The sequence below is a fragment of the Falco peregrinus genome, chromosome 2 (genome assembly GCF_023634155.1).
Source record: "Falco peregrinus isolate bFalPer1 chromosome 2, bFalPer1.pri, whole genome shotgun sequence".
NCBI lineage: Eukaryota > Metazoa > Chordata > Aves > Falconiformes > Falconidae > Falco > Falco peregrinus.
The window spans coordinates 3,929,885-3,954,669 of NC_073722.1; positions in this window are offsets into that span (position 1 = coordinate 3,929,885).

Here is a 24,785-nt window from a genome sequence, read left to right on the forward strand (position 1 = left end):
ACAGAGTCTTATGTGCAACTTGGAAGGCAAAGAACAAGCATAACATGGCAGCTCATTAGAGTGTCATGTTTTCACAGAATCTACTTTATTGCCTTCAGTTGTTCTGCAGGTAAACTCTCTTGCTGTTAATTACTATAAGTTCCTAAGTAAACTGAGTAAACCTTTTAATTTACTAGGTTTAAATTCTGTCATTGAGGAATATGAATTTCTAGAGATGCATGCTTTTTTTTTTTTTCGTACTATAAGTCAAAGCTCATAGTAACATAATTATGCGGCTTAGACTTAATGGTTCCCACAAAGCTGTCTTAATAAAGCCTTTTGGGATTTAGGAGGAAAGGAGAAAATTCAGAAATGAAGAACAAGCCTGGAAGGCGACAACATGTTTCAACAGGCTCTAGTTACTCAATCACACTTAAGCTGTCTGAGACAGCAGGGCAAGTGCCGTGCATTACAGAGGCACACAGGAAACTGTTATCCCAACACAATAAAGTATTTCCACATTCCAAGCCCAGGAATAATTTTAAAACTGAAATTACAGGAATGGCTATCTAATGAACCAATTAAGCTTACATCAATTAAAAAAAAACAACAACAACAACCAACAGTATGGGGAAAGCTAGTGGAGGAATCAGTTAAGAATTCAAATCTGAGAGTAACTATAGGCACATGATGCTGTAGGAAAGTCCATCCAGTGTTTGCTGATGAGAACTACTGGGGGGAAAAAAATGGACTGGGCAAGCTGGGGGCTGCACAAGACCATAATACTAGGACCAGGTGCTAATCACCATTTTCCACAATGATGAGGAAGCGCATATCAAAAAAAAAAAAAAAAAAAGAAAAATAGATTAGTGACAACAACATCTGCAGATGACAAAAATTAATAGAGTGGCAAATAATGGCTAGGTCAGAGCAGTCATACAGAACAATATGGATCACTCGCTGAAGTGAGCCCATTCAAATAAAATGCATTTTAACACAGGCAACTCCAGAAGTAAAATATCTCAGAATAAGAAATGCAAATCCTGCTATGAAAGGTATGTAGCTGCCTACAAGAAAGCAATGACTGGAAAGAATGAGGAGCACATAATAGATAAATAACTCATTGTGAGATTCCAGTACAACAGCCGTGGCAATGAAGAGCTCATAGGAGCGGAGAAGCTTAATGAGATTACTGGCCTTGTTAAACAAGGGAAATGGGAAGGCAATGTTATTTCTGCATATGGCACCAGTAACACTACCCTTGCACGCAGCCCTGGTGCATGCATCGTGAAGATGCTCACGAAACCCTGAAGAGAGCACAGCAGGACATCACATGTGAATCTGAGGCTTGGCAAAAAAAAAAAATCTTGGAGACAGAGATTTAAACAGCACACCTTAAAAAAAAAAAAAAAAAAAAAAAAAAAAAGGCAAGAAAAGATGCTGTGATAATAGATCTCAAGTGCCTTTACAGAAAAAGCCACAACACTACTAAAAAACACACTGTAGTAAAAAAACCACTGGAATGAAGTGCTTCTTAAAGGGGAGGGGGCAGTGGGTGGGAATGCAACTCTGGGTAAATTCACATTAGGAATTGGGTAGTAAAAAAACCCAAAACCACCACAACCACAAACAACAAACAAAAAGACCAATGAGGCAAGCTCTGCTTGACTGCTAGAACAAGCTACAGGAGAAGCAAGTTTCCAGAAGCTTTTGGCAAAATAGGCAGCTATTGGAATGACGGGCCATGGATGCTGGTGATGGGAGGTCAACCCAGACCACCGCACCACCCATTTAGCCACACAGGAGCCACCAACGTGAAACCTTTGTGACTCTGGGAAATGCCAGCCCAGAGGGTTTGGGCTTGTCCTCCCCTTATCCCCTGCCCTTCTCCAACCCTGAAATATCCAAATTCCTGTGACAGAGACTGAAGGTCACTCTGAAAGCCCCGAGTTTTTAAACGGACAGCACAAGGCGGAGGCATTTTAAAAACATCCCTTGGTTTCCACAGCAGTGATGCACTGTTCTATTACTTTTTATAGCAGCTGACTACTAAAACTAACTGAAGTAAATCTCCCGGCTCTCTATTATTTTCACGAGTGTGGCAAGAGCCAACATGCCGGCATGTTTTATGTCTCCAAGGCATCCAGAGACAAGTGTTCAGGTAAAAAAAAACAAAGCAAAGCCTTGCCTGCGCCAGCCGTGGCTGCACTCGCCCCGAGGTCACCGGCTCCCCCTGCCCAGGTGCCGCCAGCCCCGGTGAGGCGGGTCGGCCCCGGCCCCCTCAGCCCGCCGGGCCGGGCCCTGCCGCCACCCGGGGGACACCTGGGCTGCGAGGGTCGCCACGTTGCCGCCCCGCCTCACGCCGGGCAAGGCCATTCCTCCCTCCCAGGTCCTGCCCCACCTCGCAGCGAAGCTCAGGCTTTAGAGAAGACGTTAAGGGTCGCTGCCAGCCTCGAGCGTGCCGCGGCCCGCCCGCGCACGGCGGCCCCACACCACGCCCCGGCCGGGACGGACACCGTCTCCCGTAACCACCTGACGCCGCGCCCTCAGCGAGCAGGGCCGCAGCCCGGCCGAGCCCCCCGACAGCGGCGGCCCGGCCTCGGGCGAGGGACCGGGGCCGCTCACCTCGCCCCGCCGGCGCCCGCCGCCCCTTCCTCCCTCACGCCGGGACGCGGCTGCGGCGCGCGCGCGCCCCCTGGCGGGAAGGGGCGGGGCGGCACCAACCGGCCCCGGCGCGCGGGGGCCTTGGCCGCCATCTTAGCGGCTCGGCGCGGCCCCGGGCGGGCACCCAGCGGCCGAACAAAGCCAAGCAACTGCGGCCTTCGGTGCGAGGCCCGGGCTGACACCCCGAAAGCGGGGCCCTTCCTCTGGCCGTTCAGCCCGACTGGCCGCACCTGGCAATGGGTAGCTGCTCCCATGCCGCCTTGTTACGTTTTAAATGCGACCAAAGGCTACCGGCTGGGCCGCTGGTGTACGCATTTAGCAAAATACAGGGGGGGAGTTTAACTGCACAAGAGGTATTTACGGGTGGCTTTCATCAGCGGCCAGCGAAACACAACGGGGTAGAGCTCTGCGGCTGTGGCGGAGGGACCTGCGGCCCCGGGGGAGGCCAGGCCGCGGCCCAACGCCAGCGCCGCCACAGCCGCCCGGCCGGGAGGCCGAGGGGAAGAGCTCGGTCCCTGGTGTGCAGCGAAGCGTGGGCGTGTACCTGCCTTGGAAGCTAATTTGTAATTTCTGCTCCTCAGTACATCCAGGCAGATGCGCCTATAAATCCTCCTCCTCAGGAAGAAAGCAGAAGGCCAGGAGCCGCACGGGGTAGAGTACAGGGCTATTTTTCTTAGCAGTGCCAAGAGCGCATCAGTGGCACTTATTGCTGTGCTGGGTCAGGCCTTCACCCTCCGCTAAGTTAATACCGACGACTCCTTCATCTAAAGGGCAGACAGTAACAGCGGGGCCCCCCTCGCACTTTTCCGCCTTTCTTTCCTCCTGTTGCAATAGCCTCTGAAAGAGCTGCACTAATTAGTTGCTATTACACTTCTTGGGTGGCTGGAAGAACACACTGCCTCTGACCTCATGCTTTGCAATGTACCTTAACAGCTTATTATTGCTATTGCATGGCAGCAATAGTTCATTTTATAGTTACTTTGAAAGAGGCATTCCTCTAGTGCTGAAAAATAATCTAAGACTAATGCACAGTCTCTCCAGAAGACTGCTGTTAAACTGTCTATAACCAAGTGTCCGAACACTGCACAAAGCCGTTTCATTTGCTTAACAGCAACTCGCTAGCAATTAATATGCCTGACATAACAGCACACTACAAGGCCCATAAAATCTGTAGCAGTAGGGGAGTGAAATGATTATAACTTTTTTTTTTTCTTTTTTCAATAATACCAGACTACAGTTTGGGCACTGTAATCTTTTCAAAGCAAGAAGCTGAGCTGCTTCTGAACAGCTGTTGTTTACTGAAGCAGTAATTAGCAATGAACCAGTCAAAATACCTTCTACCTTCCACAGCAGCTCAGCGGTCACTTACACCCTGTGCCCAGAAGCAGAGGCTCAGCTTCGCGTGTAGCGGTACCTACTAGAAAACCCACTTAACTACCTTTAAGAAAGGAAATATTTAAAATGGCAGCATCATTATGCATACAAGTAATCCCACCGAACTCGCTGAGTGCTGGGAGGCAGAGACTTCAGCTTGTAACAGATGTCCCCATCACAGTGGTTTTCAGCCGGTGGGGGACAGGACATGCTGCAGAGTAGGTGCAGTCCTGCTGGATGGGCTCTACTGGCTGCAGGCAAGGCCAGCTGCACCCCACTCCTGGAACCGAAACCTCTGGGGAAGCACGTGTGCAAAGGTCTGCAAGTCTCCTGTCATACAAGGCTTTTGAGCTTAGTTTGACAGAACAGCGGAACGGCAGCAAGAGAAAGGAAGAGGGCTGCAGAAGACAACGGGGCAGAGAGGCAGCGTGGGCCATGTTGAAGATGGACCTCCTGATTCCACATCTGGATGAAACCTAAAGGTGTCTGTGTTCTTCCATGGGGGAAATCACTGAGGAGAGAAAGCAAGATGTCCCAAAATAGCCGTTTGGTTGTTGATTAGGGCATGCTGGAATCTGAGCCTGAGCATTACATGTTTTCAGCTCACATGCTAAGCACCTGCTTACTGGCAGGAGCGGTATACGGATTCATCCCTGAGAGTGAATGAAACCAGAGGCATACAGCTGCACACATCCCAGGTAAGGCTCAGAAATCAGGGTGCCAACCAAGGCTGCAGCTAAACCATTCTCACGGCCTGCTGCCGTGCAAAGGGAGAGCTGAATGCCTTTCTCCCATCTCCTCCCAGCCAAGGCCTTCCATTGTTGGTGCCAGCACTTACGTACATCTGGTCCTGTTGTGAGTTACTCCGAGGACCTAAATGCCTTCCTCCCCCGAGATTCATTGTCCGTGGATCTCAGCTCCCTGGTACGCCTTCAGGCAGCATGAGACAAGCCTGACTGTGGATCCACGTGACAGGATAGGAACAAGCAGCCAGGCTCGGTGTGAAGGGGAGACAGGGGCAGGATCTCTCTGACCAGAGTCAGTTCAAGCATCTGTCCTGTAACAGTTTCAGTCACCTGCTCCCTCTCTGGCCCAATAAATATTGAATTACTTAGTCAAGCACAAAAGAAGAACTAACTCAAGACTGAGAAAGCCATGCCTCATACTAGCAGTAGCATCCTGGTGCTCTCCCCATCTGGACTATTAGAAATGGAAGTTTAAGTCTCCAGGCCAGCAGAGCCTTGGAAGCCGTCCCCAAGGACCCAGGGAGGGCTGCCGGCTGCACCAGGGTGAGAAGGATGCTCTGCAGACAGGTGTCTGCCCTGCTCCAGTGATTCCTCCTCCTGCGTGAGAAGACTTACCTGCCAAAACCGATAGGTACATTTCCACTAACAGCTGTCAAATCAGGGGCTTCTGACTAGAGACAATAAAAACACTTTGACAGAAAATTCCTGACCAGCACTACACAGTAAGCCAGAAACTGACTTATGTCATGGCACCGGTAGTGCCTCAGAGCTCCCTTTTCTGGCTAGTCAAGCTGTCTTTTTGAGATGGAGCTCAGAGAGACACGGGGATCTGGGACAGTCAGTTATGAGCTGGAGTTTCAGTTCAATGAATTAAAATATACTTTTTTAGTGTAAGAAAAAGTTTAATTTTTTTGTTGGAATTATATTTTTTCATATTATTGAGGAATTATAGCTATCACTTCTGTCACTGGAAATCCAACTAGAGTCACTGAGCTAGTCAGACAAAAAAGGCAGGAGACCAGTACAGACCAGACAACAGACCAGTACAGTTTCACTGGATTGAGCTCAGCAAAGTAAGGAATGGCAAACAGTGAGCATGATTTTAAGTGAGGTCTTCCAGATTTAGATGATAGGAACCTAACTGTCCTTTCAGCGATCTCTACCACCCTGGCGCTGCAACTGCAGAAGTTCAGTCATCTTTAAATAAACATGGTGATATTTCTGTAAATGTAAATAAAATCAAGTCACAGCATGCCATATCTTTCAGGTCTACTAACACGTACCCCCTGCAGTGCTGTGAGGCACAAGGCCAAACCAGTTCAACAACCCAAGAAACAGAATAGTGCCCTCGGAGCGGCTGGCCTGGGGGGTTATTAAACAGAAACCTGCAATACCTGGAAGCAGAAGGGGTTTGCGCTTCCTTGTTCCTGTCGGCACGTGCATAAAAGTAAAGAAGCACCATTTGTTTTCCAGAGCTCTATTTTATTTTCCCAGTCAGGCAAGAGACATTCCACCAAAATGCTAGGGATGTGACGCTAGCTGACGAAGGGAGATGCGGAGCTTGACGACCCACAGTTAGGAAAGGCTGGCGAGCCTGGATCCTGCAGCCCACACACTGTGCCTTAGCCCACCAGAACCTGCAGCCGAAGGAGCTCAGATGAAAGCTTACCTATACACAGACGGTGCAAGTTGCAACAGTACCGTATGAATTCAGGTGATACAAGCCCCATCAGAAGGTTCACACAAGTTTAGCTGCTGTGATTAATGGGATTTATATAACCTTTGGTCAAAACTGTTCCATTGCCAAAACATTGGTACTGTACAAAATTTGTAAGACCAGTTAGGATACGACAAGCCTTCCGCTGCAATTCCTGGATCGTGTTGCAGGGCCAGGAGTTAAAAAACAAACAAACAAACAACTGCATATGATATTAAAAACCTCCCGTTACTTATCAGTTAACATGAGCAGTAAGTACAGTGGTTAGCAGTCAGGTATAGCCCAGCTCAGTACTTCCCCACCCTGCAACAAGTGTGCTTGAGCAATGTGCAGTGTGAGTATCTTTTTAGCAGGGAGGAAGGGCAGAAGCTGTAGAGAGGATGGCCCAAACGGCGTAACCTTGGCTTTGTACTGTCTTCCAGACCCGAAACCTCTTCTTCTGGGGAGCTGGAGGAGGTAGAAAGACACCCAGCTTTGCTCCCCCAGGCACTGATGTTAAGAATCACTCTGGGCAGGGAGCAGTTTCTCTGCACCACATTGCAGGCTTGGGACCTCAAAAGACCTTGCCCTGCGAATCTGCTTCGGGGACTTGCCTGGCAAGAGCAAAAATCCTGACTCAAGCTCACGCTGTGGCATATGTACCAAGCCTACGTCACGGCACAGGTCTGCGTCCCAGAAGGTGGGACAGCGCCGGTGACACACCCAGCCTAAACTGGGTGGAGCAGGATCAGGTCCTGAATAGGAGAGGGGCAGGAAAGTGGAAAACAAATAAAAGGAAAGGAGATAATAGCTAAAGAAGAGAACATTGATTAAACGGAATGCCAGTAGCAGGTAAGGGAGCAGGAAGACATTCTCTGTACCTTAGTGTAGCACAGGGGAGGAAATGTCACAAGGGTTGGAGCAGGGCAGAAGGGTCATGGCCCCAATCTTGCAGTCCCACACCCTACAGCACCTCCTCTCCATCTGCCCCTCAGGCACGGTCTTCCCTCCCTAGTGTGTCTGCACAAGTTTAATGAATTGGCACAGGCTGAACAGCAGGGATCTCTCAGATGCACGGGGCTGCCCCTCCATCTAATCAGGGTTACAAACTTCTGCTTGTCATTCCCAAGCCACTCCGAGCCTCTGTGGGAGTGCACAGGGGCAGGGCTTTTTTTCCCATCTCCAAGACCCCAAGTTTTTCCCTCAAGTGCTTTGCAAATGCCTGAGAAGACGTACGCACCACATGCTCACAGCAGCAGCAAACAAATCTTGTTAATGGTTTCTTGATCATCTGCATGCCCGGAGAGAGCACTTATTACTTCCTCGGGCTGAGAAGCACCATCTGAGAGCTTTCTTCACGTTTAGTTTAGGACATATTCTCTCGCCACTCTGCTAGGGAAAGCCAAGGTGAAACTGTTCACTCTTCCCCCCTCCCAAACTTCTGATTCAGGCTGTACTAACTCTGGAGCGCTATCTGTCTAGGGCATCACCCTAGCCAGAAGTGGGAAGTTTCCTAGGGTGAAATTATACAATTACTGGCCCACCGCTGAGCACACCAGCTAGGCAAGCCGGCCTCAGAACCGGCAGCAAGAGGCTCACAAGAGAGCCTACGCACCTTCCAAGGCCACAGGTCTCATAATATTCCACACCGTAGGGGAGAGGAGGAGGCGAGAACAACAGAGGTTCTTAATAGAACTTAGTTCTTTTGAAACATCATTTTTTTGAAGTGCTCGTAACATCGTACGAAAGAAGCTGAGCTTTATCCCCATTTCACAGAGAGATGATAAGAGTTGCATGCAACAGCAGGCCAAGAGCAGAGTCAAGAAACAGACCCCAGGTCTCCCAGTTTCTACAGGTCTAATGGTGGGAACAAGCTGCCATCACGGGAATCTTCTCATAATGAAAGTTCCTCCACAAAGGCACTGTCATTTTAGCACTAATTTTAAAAACATTTCCAGCAGCAGCGCTGGAAGACTTCAGTGCTGATGTAATTCTCAGGGAAATGAGATTTGAAACAAGATCCACGGTTCCCTGTAAAAGCCTCAAATGTTAGCTTGTATTACAGCTGCCTTTCAGCGGGCATTCAAGCCGGTTTCCAAACACCAGTTTAGAAGCTTTTCATACTCGGGCATGTCCCAAGACATTCGGCAGAGACTCCTAGGAAGGTTTGCACTTGTGCGAGATCCTCTAGAGAAAAGGGAGATCTTCAAAGGGATAACAGCATCTACTTCTGATTACAAGCCTGGCTTGGTATGCTGCTTGAGCACCGCCGGGTGCAGCCTGCACAGCACCTTCTGATCAGCAGCCTGTTGAGGAAATATTTTTCTTGTCCTCTCATTTTATATGACATTCAGGGTTTTAAATGGTTTTGACCGAAATACAAGTACCCTGCAGTCAGCAGAGACAGCCTTGGACTGACTCTGTTCAGAAACAGTCACTCTACACCCTCTGTGCCAAGGGTACAAGGAGCCACAGCAAAGAGCCTCTAGTTTTTCACTAGGCATTGGTTGTTGGATGGCCAGGTTAGCTATCAGCAGCTTCCAGAGCTTAGAGCAAGTACTTGGGAAAGCCCAAGTCAAATTTTATTGTCAGTTGACTACACTGCAGTGTTTTACAACTCTCCCATTCTGTGCTGCACCGAATGCTGTGCCGCTATAGCGGGAGCCAAGGCTCCTAACATTTATGAACAGCGAGCGGAAAAATCGACTCAAGCCACGTTGTAAAAGAAGTGACCTATGCTTCCGTATTTTAAGCATTGGATGCGATGTCCTTATGAGCTACTACCAACGTCTTCCTGTCCTCCGAGTAGCCTGCAGACTAGTCCTCTCTTGCTCTTCCACAAGAGAAGCTACGCTGGAGTGCCCCTTGCAAAGGGCTCCCACGGTTAGGGGGAGTCCAGCCAGCTCCCCACATCCTTGGCAACGCTGGCTTCCTGAGAGCTGGGGGCCTCTTAGCAGCCTGCCTGCATGTTCGCCAATAGTCTGTTAGGAGAGCAAACCTCAGCCGAAGCACAGAGGTTTGGTTTATTAGCACAGGTTTTTCTACCGCTTCTCTGGGGAGAAAAGAGGGATGTTTCTTCCCTGCAAATATAACTATTCAGCCTAAGTAGGTAAGAGAGCATAAAAGCTGCTGCCACTGCTTAAACAATAGCGATCGTATGAATGTGAGAAGCCAGGAGAGACATTTTGTATGCGGTGAAACTCAGGTAAGCTACAGAGCCTGACACCTAACGGGGGAAGGGCCAACGAAGGTCAAAAAAAAATTACACTGGAAACATCTGCACTACTTTTAAACTGGAAGCGTTGCCTGTTGCCAGTGGCCTTTGGTGTAGTTTTCACAGTATTCATATGGTAGCTATTCATTGCTGGGTAATTACATTGTTTTATTTTTCTATTTATTTATCAAATAAATCAAACTAATAAAAATCCAGCCCACGATTGCCATGGGAACACTCCAACAAGGACAGATGCAGTGAATAGCTGCAAGGAAAGAAAGCAAGCTTCAACTTTATTAAATTATACACAAGGCAATCAATACAACTTAACACAAACAGCCCTTGCAGGCTCTGCACTAACCGTCCAGAAGGTTCAACCAGTAACTTTAGAGCCTCTTGCAACACCAAACCTTAACAACCACCGTGCCAAGTTTCTGTAAGGGCACATGCTCCAGAACACAGTCTTTCTTGCCCTTCCTTTGCATCCTTCTAAAGGGAATCCCAGAAATCATATAGTCTGTGACACCCCATAGACATGCTAGGTAGTTTTTTCCCCCTTCCCTAAATCCAGGAGATCTGTGTTGAATCCTTGCTCTGGCAATCCCAGAATTTGCATTGAAAATTTAGGCCTAGTTAAAGTAATACATTACACAATTTCAAACCGTTTCTGAAAGCAGAAATCAAATGAGTTGCAAACAAATCTAAATTGCTGGTTAGCTTAACTTGGTCACTGTCTCTGCAAAGATGGATGACAAGACAGGAAAACAGAAAGCAGAGAGGAGAGGAGATTAAAGCGATAAAGGGCCTGCAAAGCTCATAGCAATTTTTCTCCTTAATTTCCTCATATTCAAGGTAATGCCACTGAGAGAAAGCCAACAAGAAGAATTACATGCGCTGCCCAGACTGTATTTATAAAAGGCAGCCTCATCATCCCCCATCCGCTGTGTTGCTGGCAGCGAGGGTTGTCTTTCTGGACACTGCAGGGAGAGAAGGTGCCAGGCATTTGATGAGGCCAGATCACAGCCTCCTTAAGTCCCCCAGCTGGGAGCCATCTGGCAGTAAGTCACTCTGTGCAGGTCATCCTTTCTATTGCGAAGTCTTCCCACCTGCCAGAGTGCTGCGATTATCCTCCCTGCTCACAGCCTCTTAAACTTGTCCCAGCAGTGCTGACAACCCCCACCAGCCCCACTGCAGAGTTAGGAACAGGTCCCATCGCCTTTCTGCACCGGGCATCTTGAAGCAATCCTAAGATCGCTTTTCTTTATTTCTAGTCATCTTCTGATGACAGTTTATCAGGAATCAGCTCTGTGATTAAACAATACCTACACTGCAAACTTTGCAGAATAAAATACAACGTTCCTTTGCTTTGCTCCCTCTACCCATGCTCTGTCTGCTTCTGGGATTATTCATTATTCCATTTCCAGTGCCAGCCAGCATCACCTCCAGACATACTGGCTAATATTTTTGCCTTATTTACTCTGCCTGTAAGAAATCTGCACGGTGCCGCTCCTTCCCTCCGCCACTCCCTCACGCATACAGTTATCCATAGGCGCACTTAGATAAGCTTTGCTCAACTACAGGAACTGTGCCTGCTTTTATTAAGTGCAAATAATCTGCCACCTGTATTGCATGATTCGTATTGCACTTCGTGTTCTCAGTCACCATTACACCACACACCAGTGACTGTCCAGCAAATTCTGCCACTGCTGCAATGGAAGGCAGGCTCGTGATTGTGGTGCACTGAAACACTCTTTTACTTAATGAACAAACACAACTCCAACCTGGAAGGGGCTGGTTTGCCTTCGGTGATTCCTGCTTTGAGCTTTCTGAATGGAAGTGCATGCAGAGTGAAGCACTTGGACTTACAGCTGTTGCTAGGATGTTATTTGTGTCTCATTTCCTCCTCCATGAAGTTATTTAAGTGAAGACTTAAGAGTAATATCATTATTGCCAACAAGATTGTGTTTATTCTCCATTGCAATGCACAAGCACAGTTACAGATAAATCAAGCACTGCCCGATTTACCTTTACCTTACTATTATGTTACCACAACGTCTTAATTCTCATCTCTTCTGACCAAATAGTTTTAGTTAAAGTAACGAGTCAATTGTTTCATTTCTGCTTAACCCTCTAAAGTATATTTCATCCTTGAGGCCAAATTACCCATGAGCGGCGTTTGTTAGCAAAACAGTTTTCCAGAGTTTTGGTTCACTTTTCCTTTTGTTGAACCTCATTACAGCCAGCCAGCTATCATAAACGAGGTATCATACTTCTGTAGCGAAGGATGTTTCTCATCTACGCGTAGGGCTGTGATAAACATTTCCATATAAAATTGTTGTTTTCTAATTAGTATGTCAAGGTTGGTATCATTTGGATTGCTAAAGTCTGTCTTTAAAATAAGATATGAATATACATTTTATCACAAAATCAAGGTAAATAAAATGGTTTGTAGCAGCAAGTTGACGATTATGTGGCAAGGCATATGTTTTTAATACCAATTTAGCTCAAAACAGTGACTGACTCATGAGGAAGAGAGCCTGCACAAGGAACCTTAGGAGGGTGCTTACTTTCTCATTGCAGTATTTGGTTCCAGTGAGGACCGTCCAGTAGATCAGGATGCTTGCAAAGAGGCAATTCCTAGCAGAGCAGAGCCAAAAATATAAAGTACTGTTAAGGTGTTGTCAAATCTGAGAAAATGCTGCTATGGAACCTTACTTTACAGTGACTTCTAGCCTTTGCCCAGAACTCCAAGTCTGGACCCAGAAGTCCAAGCTCCGCAGACTCTGCAAGTTCACATATATGCCCAACAGACAGCTCAAGCCCATTTCCAAGCAGAGGCAAACTGAAAGGCATGTGGTGTGCTGGGGAGACAAACCACAGATGTTTATTGTGCTCTTGCGCCCTTAGCAATTGTTTTAATGGGTTGGAGCTCCTAGGAGACTATTTGACTTCTGCTCATGTCTATACTGTTCTCTTACAATGCTGACTGTGCAGAAGCCTGAAGCTGTCAACAATCTTCTTTCAGCGTTATTTCAAGGAAAGAAAAGTGAAGTGACATCTGATTTGTCGAGCGAGGATGAGGAGAGGGGGGTATTTTTAAAATATAAAGCAACGACACAAATCTGTATGGAATCGATAATATAATCGATATCTTCTGCCCTTTTGGAAAGCACAGCTTAGTCTGAAACACAGGTTTCCCCTCCTCTGTTGCAACAACTATCCATTAAAAAGACTAGTACTTACTTTGCCAAGACCGCATTGTCAGTAAGTGTTTTGAAGCTCTGCAATAATGATTATTGTGCAGTATTGCATTTTAATAATTCAAATAAACCATGGAACATTATGGTCTCTATGACTAAGTAAATACTGTGTTGCAATCCAGCCTTGAAAAGCATCCTCCATTTCAGTAGAATTGTCTCTTTGCAGAAAGCAGCATTTTGAAACAACCACCGCTCGATTTTACAAAGAGCAGTCCTGGCTGCTGCTGGTCTCCTCTGGCCTGCGCAGGGGGAAGAATCTGTGTTTGTGAAGATCATCATCATGCGAGAACAGCAGTTAAGTGATCTTTTGCCGTCTCTTGTAACCATATCACCTGTGCAAGCAAGAAGATCCATCCATATGTGTTGGGCATTTAGCTCCCTTCCTTTATTCTTCAGTCATTAAAATAAAATTTGAAACTGGAACCTAGACAATGCCAAAAATTCAGGCAGGAGTGAGACCATGGCATTCCCTTTTGTTTTTTATAGCCCTACAGGACCCGGGTTTGAACACAGAGAATGTGAACTGCTGAAGTTACTGCAGTTCTTCTTACACCCAAAAACCGTGGCAGAGAAGGAAAGGACCATCCTTCCTCTTCAAGATGAAGCACAGATGGTGAGAGAGGCTTTGTAAAAAGCACTGTGAAGGGTGAGTGGATCAGGAAAAGAAAGACTCAAGGACAGTGGAGGTGAAGAAATGCTACAATTTCACAGGAACGAGTAGAGCTTTCCGGGAAAGAAAGGAAGTAGACAAAATTAAAAGAGAAATTAAAGGGCACGATTGAAAAAAGAAGGGTGATTGCTCAAAGGCATTCATGTCAGGGGGAGAAGAGTTAGAAAATGTATTGCTTAGGCTAGAACGTGCGCTAGGGAAGGCTGTCCAAACGAGGATGTCAGCTATGTAACAATACACCATGAGTATTGTTCAGCTGGACTAACATATGGCACACAAATTCCTGGATCTCCCTAGTCACGGGGAATGTTCCAGACTACTTAAAAGGCATGAGGATTTCACTTACTGTTTTGCCCTAAACACAACCTTTTGTGGCCACTGAGATTTAGATAGCAACAGAAGTCCAAATTCTCAGAAAGTGATTGAAAAGGGGGGGGGGGGGGGGGTGTTTCTGGCTGAGGATATGAAGAATTTTATTTTTTTCAGTTCTTACATGAATATGATAACACAGAGGCTCATTTCTGTATTCCTTTTCTTAAAAGTTTGTATATTTTTGTTTGACGATTCCATTACCAGAAGTCTGGCGAGGCTGTCTGCTCTATTTAGAGTGGAAGAGCAAAGACAAAGGACATTTTCTAATCTTCTAAATTCTGTAGCCCAAGGATCTCTCCACTGTTATGCACATGGTTTTCTACAACCCTCAAAAGATAAGGCTAGATTAGATGGAATATTATCAGAACTAGAATCACTAATGTATCACTAGAAAATGAAAGAAGAAGTTGCTGTCTATTAAAGTGCAACAAAACTACTAAACAGGAAATGAATTACTGGCTACAATAAATCAAAGCTTAATAAGGCTTTCAATCTATGTGGGTTTTTATTTATAGCAGAGGACTGAATAGGCTAATATTTCTCATTCAAATTTACATAAATAATGTTCTTTACTGTCTGCTAGGTCAAACAGAGCCCTGGTAGGTGCATACGCAATTCCCCTGGCTTCTGAGAAGTCAAAGTAACCATGCTTTTGAGGAATGTGTTGCTCTGACAAACAGCAGAGTCAAAAGTACTCTATGACAGGTAGAAAATTTGCATTTCCATTAGCAAGGCCTTTGTCAAATGAAATCCCTAAAGGCAATGAAGAATGTGTGTGGAAGGAAAATGCAGTGTATTAATTTACCACCATCCCCCCCAAAAAAAACCTTCACTGTATAGTTCAATAAAACATAAGTTCAGATAAAAGGCAGAAGGAAAAGATTTACATTCCAGGGGGCCATACAATAAAGGGATAGTGATTTATGCATGCTTTTGCTGCAGGATAGTCCAGAAAAGAAATGCTTTTAGATAGCTTGGCTGGCTGGTAATTTGTCAAGGACTCAATTCTTCTCTCCTGTTCAAAATTAGCAGCTGCTCAAGTAATGCCATTAAGATTTACTGAGTTAGGGCACAGGAATCAAACTGAGTCTGCACCTGAGCCACTTTGCTTCTCTAGAAAACATGCCTACATACTCAACTGCTTGCAAAAATGAGCCCAGTATTTACCTTTTTTAAAGTTTATCAAAATATGGATATACTTCAAAGGATATGCTTCATCCTTTTGCTCTGTGACCCGTTTTTTTGTGAATGAAATTCTTACTAGACATTAACAGATCGTCAGCAGAATTGCAGATGAAACAAGATACTGTTTAGTGTGAATTAAAATGTCAGAAATTTGTCCCAAGTTTAATTTGGCCAGCCTTCAAAACACATTAATATTATCACAACTAAGCCTGATCATGTCAGGATGTCTATATCCTGCATTAGTTCTTCATTTATATTCCAGATATTTATCATCAAGGGTCACTTTATCTTGAGACTGATGCAATTAAATTCACAGCTTTGGCATGAGGAATTCCCAAAGAACCACAACAATAATTTATTAGTTGATATTGGTTCCCCCCAATATTTTTGAGCACTTCAGGACAATATGCATCATAAAACCTAATTTAAAACCATACAGAGTTAATGTTTTCAAATGCTACTATTTTATCAGCGTGTTCTTGCCCACCAGAGCCCATCCCACTGAGAGCCGACCCTTTCCTCAGTATTACCCTCCCTTCTGGCACCCCTGCCTTTATTCCGGTGCAGATGGCTGTGCAGCACGTTAGCTGAACTTGTTGCAGCCCTTACCAAAATTTACTTCAGCTTATCTGCATTATTGTATCTGGGCAATGTCAACAGTTTGCCTGGGCTTCTACATTCGGATGTGGAAACAAGATCTACAGCTCCGAGGCGTTCAGGGAGAATACTTTTCCATCGGTGCGCGCGGTCGATAGCTTTAGGAATACCCTCATTCCCTTTACCAAGTCAGCGAATGAAAGACTTCACTTTCACCAAGAAGTCTCTTCAGAAACAGCTCAAATATTTACATGTTCCTTTTCATACAAAACGCTCACAGGAGGAATCTATTGATCACAGCTCAGACAAGACAATGACCAAGTAAAATTATAGCAATTCTTGGATAGGTATTATTCTAGTTTATTCTTCCTTCTGGCTACGGTCATGTTGTACCGACACATGCCCCTGCGTGATCTGTGGTGCTTGTCAACTATTTCATCAAAAGAAAACCTAAGAGCTGGACCCCAACCAAAACAGTCATGTCAGAGCAAAGGTTATGAGTTAACTGGGTTCAGAAGCATACGTCCGTATAATATCTTCCCCTTCAGTGGGATTTCTGCTCTCAAGTCATCTATGAACTTGCAAAAAAAAAAAAAAAAAGAAAAAAAGAAAAAAAGTCTTTCCAGGAATAAATGAACAGGTTGTGTGACCATCACACACCCCCAAAAAAATTGCAACCCTACTACAGTGAAAGTGCATGTTCTGAGCTGCAAACAACATGTCCATGACGAAGCTATGTTTTTGTCCAGCACTAAGAAATATCTCCCCAGATAGATTAAAGAACTGAGAGACCACACACACAGGGCAGCATCCTATTTTCTATTTGTTCAGAAACAGGTGTAGATTGCTTTCATTACGCTTTTATATAACAGTGGGTTTTCTACAGGCTCTACTAAGTATTACGTTCTGGTTTGGGCTCTTTCTGCCTCTGCACTTATTTATTCCTGCCTCACTAACTTTATTGCTAGCAAAGTTTTTCAGCATTTCTTTCTTTTTTTCTCTCCCCATTTCATACAGCGATAAATATTATTCAATTCAACAAATGCATACAAATGGTTTCCATTAGAATTTTAATCTACTCTCAAAATGAAAGAAAAGCTTTGTATAAATCTTTTTAAATTACCAGAACATAAATTCAGACAGGGACATCTCCACCTAGGCTGAGCTGGGGAGTTCACAGCTTGCTGTCCTCATTCATAAATTAATTGAGGTCTCTAGCTGCTGTAAATGAACAGTGCATCCTGCAAAAGATCATATCTGTCAAGATTGCAGATTGGTTTCTATCAGAGTTTGCAAAAGTCAGAGCACACAGTGCTTTCATTATGTCTATGAGTATGGCTTCCCAACTGGAAAGAAATGTGTGTTTTGTTCTGTTGGGCCAAGATTTACAGAAAGCAATTTTCCTCCATGCTCCGGCTATGACAAACCTTCTGAAAAATGTCATTTCACGACTTCTTTCATTCAGTCACCTTTTTACTGACAAATATATATTCTTTCTGCTCCATGTGTACGCACCAACTGTGACATTTAATGGCCAAGGAAGGTTAATCACAGGTGAGTACATATCCCTCTTGGATATTGCAAGCCATACTGCAGTCACTGCCACTTCTCCATTGTAAAGCAAGCACGGCTTTAGCTGGCTCACGCAACTACCTGTTTTATATTACAAATTCATAAAATTTTTAAAAGGCTCCCTAAGATTCTGAGCACCAGCCAGCATATCCATGAATACCTCTTCGGTGTCTTAAATTACATTAAGGTTGTGACAGAGTGTGAAGAGAGAGAAGGTGGATATTACTGAGCCCTCGGTATCATTTTGTTTCTTCCCCTTTGGCTTTGCACTGTGAATCTGCAGGCGCCTGAGAGCCCGAGTAAAGAAAAGACGCAGCATCACATCCCAGAGTTTGGGAAGTGGAGGTGGTTTTGCTTTTGGTTTGTTTGGTTTTTAATCCGTGCCATATTTGACAACGGTGGCAGGGACCCTGGCCACAGAAACACCTGTTCCTAAGAGTCTGGAACTTAGAAGGAGGGTAAGACTGACCAGAATAGCTCTTTACACAAGCGAGTAGCATCGTTACTATTATCATTTACAGGTAAGGGACTAAAACCCGAACAGTGCACATGCACGTGTTGGCTGGGTTAGACCTTCTCTCTCATAATATGGCTCTTCCTTCTGTTTAAAAGACAAATAATCCGCATTCTTTGAAAGGTTATGTGCTAAAAGTTAACGTGCCTGTCAGTCTCTATATTAAAGGCTTCTGCCTTAGAGTAGTAGTGCCAACTAGTTATGGTCCGTGAAACAAAGGTGGCTGCCAGCCACAAGAGCCAAATAGGTACTGGAAATTCATTATTTACTTGGCCAGCTCAGCAGTCACTTTATTATCAAAGCAACTGGGGCAATTTAGCTGTTTTATTAAATACTTGGTAGTTCTGATCTGTATCACACAGGTGACATTGGCATCCCCATGTCACGATGCTGCCTCTTCCCACCACAATCAGAAGCGCCATCCTGTCAAACTCTTCTCCAAGAAAAAATACTTGCAGGTGCAAACATCAACAGTTGTCCTGGTAGTCTAGTTTAGAAAACATTTAAAGTAAGTATTTAAAACATACAACTGCTCTGCGCTGGGCTCACGCAACAGGAGGGGGATTTCAGACTGGAAGTTTTGATTGCAACAAATGACAGACTCTTGAAGATGAGGATTGCCGTGGAAACCTCTGTTCACCATAGCAGAGACAAGTCAACATGGTGTGAAACAAAATCCCTTCTAAGCAAATACTCATGCCAATATTTTCTGTTATATCAGCCTGTGCCGACTAGCATATAGGTATGTACATCACTCCACTGAGCAGCAGCAGACAAAGAAAAAAAAAGAAAAAAAAAAGAGGGAAAAAAAAAAAAGAAAAAACCTCAAGTATCTGTTCATTTGGAACAAATCAAACCACAGAGATTTTTGTTTGACAGCAGTTTGGTCCCCAAAGATGTGTTGTTGCTGTTACAGGTTGCAGTGATGCTATCAGAATACAATTCCTCCAAATATTTAATATTCCCCCTTTATTTAACACACTGTCCTTGGTTACAATCTTTTGAATTACAGGGAGTAATTCCTCCCTGTACCTTCAAACGTTTGGAAGCACCGCAGTGACATTCTGGGCATCGTTTAAAAAGGTTACCCATTTCAAGTCTTCCCCTCATCCCCACATTCCTAATCATCGTTACACCCTCTCGGAGTTACGCGAAGCAGAAACGGGCCGGGACAGGACCCCAGCGCCCAACAGCATGCAGGGCACGCAGCAGAACCATCCTGTGAGGAAGGATCACTTCGCTCTTCTCCATGACAGGCACATTCCAAAAGTCACCCTTGTCGTTTGAGCTACTGTACCCCATCTCAAACTCTTCTATCGTGTACGCACGCCTGACTCTTAACGCTACTTAACTACTTTTTCCAAAATTTCTCCCTCTCAGGGACCTTCTGTTTCAGATGACTTTTTCCCCAGATGCAGTAAATTTCTTTTCTCTCTCGTATCCTGATGGAGGAGGGCAGAAGAGGAGTTAAGGAATCTTGCAGTGGACCCAGTCTTGAAGGCAATTACCTGCGTGAGCCTGGAGCAAGGCTCAGTCGGCCCAACTCACTCCTCAGTCGCGCTGGGAAGCCTAACACAGTTGGATGCGAAACCTTCCTCAGACACAACTGATGAGGGAAACTATCACAATTCAGAGATATTAGTCTCACTTACCACCTTGACTAGTAAATGTTTGACCTTGATTTGCCCAAAGTCTAAGACAGGAAAAAAAAAGTCAATGAGACTTAACGACCTGTCCACTTTTCCTGCTAAGGATCACCAAGCTGTGAAGATCCATACCCCAAGATTTACCTTCAGGTGACTAAGGTACACCCTAAATAGACCACACCAAAGTAATCTAGGGACAACAAACTGGTGATGCAGGATACAACCCAAACAGTAACTCCCTGTGTTTACAGGAAGACAGTCCTCGTAATACGCACTTAAATATTTACGCATCAAATCAGGGGCAGGTACACTGGTTTGCAGCATACGATGCTCATCTCCCTTAGCGTATCTGGCTGAATGGACCATACGTGTATTTGGTTCGATTGCAGACGGTTCTGATGGTCCAGACAACTCCCCTAATGAAGGTCTTGCCAACCAAATGGATCGAAAGCCCATCAGCACTGACGACTAACATCCCTCCCCATCTTTGTTTTCAGCAGCAGTGTCACAGTACTTTTCCGTATCGGTAGCTGAAGATTTAATGACCGCAATACACAGGTAATTAGTTATTTACAAGGCAACAGTTTTGCTCTATAAATTATGTTTGGGGGTTGTTTGGTTTTTTTTTTATTATTCAGAGGTAGCTACTGTAAGTGACTATCACAATGCCATTATTAAGGTCTTCTTAAGAAACCTAAAAGAAGAGCTAGCTCACATAACCGGTGCACGTGGTTTTAACTTATAAGCTTTCTTAGACATGGCAGAGGAAGGGATGTGAGGATCTCTATTACCAAAACAAAACAAAAGGGAGGAGTGGGGAGAAAGTGTTGTAAGATTTAGTTTTATTTGTTCATTACCCTGCTGTGATTTGATTGGTAATAAATTAAATTAATTTTCCCCCGAGTCTGTTTTGCCCGTCACAGTAATTGCTGAATGATCCTGTCCTTACCTCAGCCCACACGTCTTTTGCTGTATTTTCTCTCCCCTGTCCAGCTGAGGAGAGGGAGTAGGACAGCTTTAGTGGGCGCCCGGGGTCAACCCATCACAGTGTCCAAAAAGCATTAGAGGGATTCTTTGTCAAGAAACTCTATTTCTTTATGGCATTTCCCACTATTGCCATCTATCTGAGGTGTATAATAACCTCTACTTCACTGAAGCTTCCATCCGTAGTTTTCAGCAGAAATAAAAGTCAGGAAGCCAAATTTTGGAAATTAATCTGTGCCTTTGCCTGTGTGGAAACACAGACTGGAGCACCATCCCACTTCAGGAGCTTGTGTTCAAATGTGTTGGCAGCAGGACAGAAAGCAAGTGTTCATATCAGTGCAGGTAAATTCTAAAATTCAGAATAAAGATGCTACAGAAAGAGCAGTCTTTTGCATCCTATACTGCTCTCATTTTAAAGCAGACAGAAAGACAGGATTTTTGTGCAGTATCGAGGGGGCAAGGAGAGAGAGCTTTCACGTGACACGGAAGGCTACACTAATCACCAGTGTCCAGCCTCTAGCAAGCAATTAATCTCTCTCTCAATCTAGCCTTTAAATGAAAGTTGCCTGCTCTTTCTGAAGTTATTGGATTGTATTCTGACAATAAAGTTAAATTACACAAGGAGTATCTAGAATATTTCATCACAAAATCAATGTGCATTACTTTAAATTTTGCTTTCTTCCTCATAGCTTGCATACGCACACTGATCTATGAAAGTTTGTGTTCAGTAAGAACACAATTTCAAAAAGCTACTGCTGCCTCAAGGAAAATCCTGAAATATATTCTAAGACAGAAATAATTCTATTTATCAATCATTTTTCTTCCTCACCTCTTTGCTATTTAGAATATTTGCATGAAAATGGGATCTTTATTTCCCAAGAGTTCATCAGCTGCTCCTGCTATGATATAATTTCCATGGATACCAATTGTATGTGATGTTGCAAGCATATGACTAAAGGATAAGGAATAAGGAAGGGAGAAATCAACTGCTTTATTCTTTGGCTATGCTTTTGAGTAACTCCATAAACAAAATCTAAAGCTTTATCTAATCGATTAATCACCCACACAACCCCTTCAGTCCCTCTCCCTTCCAAGTCCTCTTGACAAAAGCATCCCCACTTATTCAAATGTGTTCAGTCTTTCAAATATTATCCACTACTCAGTGAGAATAAGACTCAGGAATTTAGAAGGTGACAAAGAAAAAAGCCATTTTAATTTGCAATTTTTTAAGCTAAACTTTACAGCTTGCTAATTAAGAAATTTAAGTGGCAGATTTCTCCATTAAAAAAAAAACAAAGCCAACCCACCCTGGTAAGGTATTACTTTCAGTAAAATAGCTAGCAACAAAGAATTATAGATATAACAAAAATCTATCTAGTAAGGAGGGAAGAAATAAAGAAAGCACCGAGTTTCAAAATGTATTTGTTATATCAGTAAGTACAGCAATTCCATGTAATGTGCCTGTGCTACACAAGACTGACTGACTTCACAGCCTGATGTGGATTTTGATACCTGTGTCTTGTTAAAAATCATTTGAAAAACATGTTATCTTTGGTTCAAAGCTATTTCTAATAACAGGTTTTGGATGAACAAGTTTTCTCATTTTGTAACTATACAAAAAAATATTTTTCAGATAAGATTATCAGATTCTGACCCAGGGATTTCAATTTAGCTCAGAAGAGAAATGTCCAGAAGCAAACAGCAGAGTAGGCAGAGAACTGTAGTCTCCTTTCACCCAGGGAACCCTGATGTGACTCGCAGGCAAGTCATTGCGATGTTTTGCAACGTGGTAACGCGCATGACCTATAGAGATGTAGGAAGACGGTCCTTATAACGTGAAGCCGTCACCATTACCTATGATCCCTCTTTCCCACGTCTCAAAGGAGATACTCCACAGGGAAGGAACACACACACCACACAGAGTGAGATCAAGGAACTTGGCTGGAGTCAAAGGCAGCGCTGGGAGCAGAGCTAGCGAGTGAGGCCCCACAGGAGAGCACCAGCCACCAAGGCAGCCAGGAGCACCTGGAACATCTCACTCACGGTGTTTCTCCAAGTCCCAATAGCATCTGCTCCAGCATCTCTTAAGTCACACCTTAGTTATACTCTGCAAGCAAAGCCAGCCTTCTCTGCTGGCAGCTAAAAGTCACCGAGCTCCTCGGAGTCCCCATTATTTTTATTTTTATCCCCGGCTCAGGCAGCACACTGAGGGCAGCCGCAAAAAGCCTCCCTGTAGCTTGAGGGCTCCTGCCTAGCGAGCCCGTTCACTAGCGGAGAAGAAATGGATGTTAACCCTCAGCACAGCCAGAGGGAGAGCGATTTAAAGTTTTCACATCCTCCCTTCTGGTACAGAAGCTGCGATGCAAGTATCAGGCAGGGGTGGTACACGGCTGGCTGCGCAGCCCCCAGGGCAGCATCCTGCAGTTTTGTAGTCTCCTCCCAGAAACCGAAATCCAAGGCGTGCATACCCTGCAACGCGCAGGGGCAAGTCTCAAAGTATGTATTTTCTGTTCATTCTCTACATTATCTCGGGCGTAGATATAAACTTTTTTTTTTTTTTTTTTTTTGGAAACTTTGTTCATCTGTCAAGTCTCATTGCCTGACATCAAGGCGATCAATCTGCCTGCCTTAAACACAACTCCTAGCTCTTTTGAGAGGCTTCCCTTTTTAGATGCTGGTCTCCTAAGCTCCCCTCCACAGCCTGTCTCCCCCGCTGCATCCTTCAACGGATTTTTTCAAATCGGAGCAGACAACCCGTAGAAGCTGACATGCTTTTTGCAGTGCTAGCTGCTCACATCCGAATGCCTGCCCAGCCTGCCTGCATTCCGGGCGAGAGGTGTCTGCTACATGTGTACAGGCATGCACCTTGGAAAGGACGCTTTTTCTGCGCGCAGTAAAAGTGACACGGGTGAGAAAACTCATAGACATTACTGCCAGAGAGTTTTAAGCACCAAGACCAGACAATTTCTATGGGAGAAAAAATAAAAGGAAACCAAGAAAAGGCAGAAAAATTCCCCAGATGTTATCAAAATGTTATCAAAAAATTCCCCAGACAAATCTGCCCTCTCTTTCGAAGGTTTTTCCTAAGAAAACACGTTTGGGTGTATAAATGCATGACCTGCCCTCTCTTGAACGCCAAATTATCAGAAACATCATTCATCTTACTAGATATGCCTTCTCTGCATGAGTTGAAGTCAGTCAGCTCTGTGTACCCCATGCTGGTAGTTATGCCTTAACTTTAAAAAGCGGTCAAAATAAAACGAATAGGGTGAAGTTCCAATACAACAGAATTATTTCAACTTTTATAGAGAGTTACCCATTAGAAGAGACCGTGACCTGAAACAGCTCTCCTCTGCTCTTCCCCAGTCCGTTCTGCACCCCCGCACACACCGGTGGGTATGTAAAAGAACACCTTAGCTACATCAGCCTGAGCTAAAAGTGCATTTAAAATCAATCCAGGTAATGCATAGCCCCCACTTGAGGGCAGAATCTCAAATCTGAGTATTTATTACCAAGCTGTAAAGCCGTGTTTTTGCAGACTTTGTCAGGAAAGCGTTATTTGAATGCCAACAGGGATGTCACTTTATAGACCTCAGGTCAGGAAAGGATGTAAGCACATAGTCAGCTTTAGCCCCACTGAATTAAAGGATAGTTAAGCACATATTTTACATTGTGTCACGAACAGGAGATATGTGGTACTGTAGTCACCTTAGCTGCAAGGGGAATACACACACTTGCACAGGCTACCTAGCTCACCGCAAAGGATGGTTATGGCTTGTCTCGCACTCCAGGCTATGATCAGCAGGAAAGGAAGGAACGGGCCAGAAGTGAACACTGGGATCAGCCTGCTCAGCCCATGTCAGAACAGTCTATTCAAACCAAAGGTATGAAGGCACCGTTTTATTATGCCTCACAGCAAGAACGACCCCAGGCATCAGTGACCTTTCTGCAGGCTTAAGCCACTCCTAGAGGGTCTAGGATCCCAACAGCCCAGCCCTAGGGACATGTGTCCTGCCTGGCACTGACCCGTCTCACCCGTGCTCATGCAGCAGCCTTTCTGAGATGAGCCAGGGGACAAACAAGGGGAAGAGCGGCAGGGACATCCTATTTCCAGAGCCACCCAACCTGAACCAAGCCATGGTGTCGCCCCAGGAGAGGACAAGTGTCCCTCCGATGGAAATGCTCACCATGGCTCCCACTCTGCCTGGGGAGGCAGCTACAGCGCTGCCAGAGCCCGTATTTCAGGGAAGGGGAGCGGAAGGAGCAGAGACCCGCAGCCCTGCCAGGCGAATGATGACCCATGCTGCTTCTG